This window comes from Nyctereutes procyonoides, unplaced genomic scaffold (genome assembly GCF_905146905.1).
Source record: "Nyctereutes procyonoides isolate TBG_1078 unplaced genomic scaffold, NYPRO_anot_genome, whole genome shotgun sequence".
In the NCBI taxonomy this organism is placed as follows: domain Eukaryota; kingdom Metazoa; phylum Chordata; class Mammalia; order Carnivora; family Canidae; genus Nyctereutes; species Nyctereutes procyonoides.
Window position 1 is genome coordinate 42,658,871 of NW_026575051.1, and position 3,880 is coordinate 42,662,750.

Consider the following 3,880-nt stretch of genomic DNA (forward strand, 5'->3'; position numbering starts at 1 on the left):
ATAGAACCGAGCTCAGTGATTATAGGGGTTCTTGAAAACAGAGTAGGTGTGGTGGATGTTAGATGACTAGGACCTAAATTCTCTATCACCAAAAGCTACTCCAGGGATGCTCTTCGAATTGGAAGCAGAAGTGGACAGCCATTTTCTCAATGTTGTATTTTAAAAGTGAATCAATATCACAACCTCCCAAGTGATGTCTAGCAATAGCATATGCTCAAGAGAGAGAGTTTCCCATGGAGACAACTGAGGGGAGGCTGTAGGAGAATCCTTACAAATATGTGTTGCATCATAACTCAGCAATGCTTACCTTCACCTCCCAAACACTCTCTACTCTAACATGTTCTGGGGCCTTTGCTGTTCTTTGTGAGGTAGAACCCAAGGCTGACTAGAGGTCTTCAAAGATTTATTTAGAATTCATCCCCCATAAAATAATTAAGAACTCACTTTTTAAGCACCAATACATTTTCATTACTTTGTTCTATCTTATTTCTGAATATCCCAATGAAAGTTTTATTCTTCTTGTCTCCTTCAGTGACCCACTGCTTAACTCTTCCCACAATTCAAATTTTATAAAAATGCAAATCTTAGTGTTTATTATTATCTACAGATCTCAGTAAGGAATTAAAAAAAGGATCTGCTTTAATTTCATGGACTTTTGAAGACCCAACACATTAGGAAGTGGTTAGAAAGGTAGTTGGTAATATAAATTGTACAACCCAAGTTTGGATATTTATTAAGGCAATTTTTTAGAAATATTTTTTAAATTTTATTTATTAATGAGAGATACAGAGAAGGGGGCGGGCAGAGACACAGGCAGAGGGAGAAGCAGGTTCCATGCAGGGAGCTCTATGTGGGACTAAATCCTGGGTCTCCAGGATCAGGCCCTGGGCTGAAGGCTGCGATAAACCGCTAAGCCACCCTGGCCGCCCTATAAGGCACTTTTAAAGTGGGGAAGCCCCCAGGATCTATCCTCATTTAAGACTCTTCCAGAAAGACCAAATAAGAAAAAAGATAAAGAAAACAGCCGGGGATCCCTGGGTGGCTCAGCGGTTTAGCGCCTGCCTTTGCCAGGGCGCGATCCTGGAGTCCCGGGATCGAGTCCCACATCGGGCTCCCGGCATGGAGCCTGCTTCTCCCTCCTCCTGTGTCTGCCTCTCTCTCTCTCTCTCTATGTCTATCACAAATAAATAAATAAATCTTAAAAAAAAAAGAAAAGAAAACTTAGAGCCTTCAGTGTCCACTCTGATTCTTAGTTTCTTCCTGTGTGGGGGTCATTTAACTTTTGCCTCTTGACTGAAGGCTTAGAAAAAAATAAAGAGCTTCTTTTACAGAAACAAATTCATATTAACCCCTCAAGATAAACATAAACTGAACCTCTCAAATCTTTGGGAGCATTAATTATAGATAAAAAATGAGACAACACATAGATAAAAAAACGAGACAACACAATCAAATAATCCAGAAAAAAAGGGGACTGTCCCAAGAGACAGACGCCAAGTTCTAGAGAGGATATCTTTATCTCTGGAGGGATTTGATTCTCTCCAGTCTATTCCCATGAAAATGAGAGAAAACAAGTAGATGAGGATTTCTGTGCTGATCAAACCAGGGTAGTTAAAACATTTAAATAAAAAAATAATCTTAATGAGGGCTTCTTCCATTCTTCATATATAGTACCCTTAGACATTTTATGCCCAACTTTATCCTCGAAAAAACCCCTAAGTTCCAAAGCATGTTTCAGTTTCTAAGGGCTCTCACAAAAATCACAACGAACATTTTTGTCCCATCTAAACCCAAATCCTCACTCAAAGAAATCCTTATTCCCAAGTATTTTTTTATTTGTGGCAAATATTTCCAAATCAATTGTAGATATTGCAGTACATACTTGCTTTGATTGACTAACACCAGATGCAAAAAACAGAATTGATCAAATCTGTTAAGTCTATTCTTATGTCAAAACACTAGCTTTATTCGGCCAGGGGAGAATGATGAGGAGGGTTCTTCAGTCTGGTGTTCAAGAACATTTGACATGCAAAGAAGGAACACCTATACACCAAAATGCAATTGCCCGGACTTCAATATTTATCAGAAATGCCCACAGATGAAAAGAGAGGAATAAGTTATATTGATTTTTTCCAATATATATGTACATCTGCAAAATTTTAGTCACAAACCACAGACTACCTTTCCTCTTTGTTTTTTAATTCCTACCTTGAAATTGTTCACACTATCTCATTTGCAAGTTGTGTACTCTACAATCATTTAAAGGGCTACATTTTTAATTTTTTTGGTGGCGTGTAGGAAAAGATGAATCCTATTATTGCAGGTAATCTGATATTTCTGAAATTAGATATACAAGAAAGGGAAAAACAAGCCTGTTATTTCACCTTAAAAAACTGACATGATTTAAAGCAACTGATTATTATGAAGCTAAAAGATTCGTCTCTACATGTTTATTACTTAGTCATTTGCTTAATTGCATTTGATTAACCAAGCTGAATTATGTTTTTTCCTTTGTATAGCTTTATTGGTGGTACTAATTTCCAATTGTCAAACAACACCATGGGTAGGAAGATGTCTTCATTATTACAAAATAACCAGAGAGTTATTGGCTCTCCCCTGAGCCACATGTCAAGAGAGTTATTAATCAGAAAGAAACAAAAACTATAAAAATTCATAAATTTGAATATATTAAAATATGGGAGAGGTTGGTAAAAAGCATACACTTTCAGTTATAAGATTATTAAGGTCTGAATATCTAATGTATGACATGGTGGCTATAGACTTGATAGACTATAGTTCATAGACTATATTGTATAATTGAAATTTGCTTAACGAGTAGAACTTCAATGTTTTTACCAAAAAAAGGGGGCACATGGAATATGCAAAGTGATAGATGTGTTAAGTATCTTATAGGGGAATCCTTTCACCCAATGTACTCCAAAAAAAAATTGTGTTCATCAAAAGGAATGATAGCAGAGTTAACAGGAAAGCTGCAAGTAGAAGACACTAGCAATTCTTGAAGAATTTCTATGAATCATTATCCAAAAAAAAACCCCAACCTAATAGAAAAATGAGTAAAAACTTGAACAGATTTTGCAAAAACAGGATATCCAAATGGTCAATTAATAAGTGTAAAAGTGCTCAATCTCATTAATCATCAGGGAAATACAAACAAAACTACCATGAGATATAACTAGACATAAACAAGAATGACTAAAATAATCTAGAAGGGAAATAGCAAATTTTGGTGAAAGGATTGAGTGCAGAAATTAACATATATTCTTGATGGGAAAATTAATTGGTTGGAAAACTGGCAGTATCTGTGAAACTTGAGCATAAACTACCTTACAGTCACCAGAAATGTGTACAAATGTTCACCAAAGACAGTGCTAGAGAATATTCCTAAGAACCCTATTGATAATAGCCCCAGACTAGAAACTACTTAAATGCTCATTAAAAGTACAATGAATAAACAAACTGTGGTATAGTCACACAAAAAATATGACATAGCCCTGAGAATAATCACACTACGACTCTGCATAACAGTGTGGATGACTCTCATGATCATGTCAAAAGAAGCCAGACACAAAGGAGTATACACAACATTTTCTAGTTGTATAAAGTATAAAAATTGGCAAAATAATATAAACTGTTAGAAGTGGTTACTCTTGGGAATGAGGGCTCAGGCACAATAGAAGGCTTTTGAGTGCTGGTAAAATTCTGATTTGTTTGGGTACCACTTATAAGAGGTGATCATTTTGTAGGTAAAACTAGCCAGTTATATACTTATAACTAGAGTACTCTTCTGATTTGTAGTACTCTTCAAAGAGGTAAAAAACAAAGCAAATTGGGCATGACTAACTTGCATTTTCATGAAAAC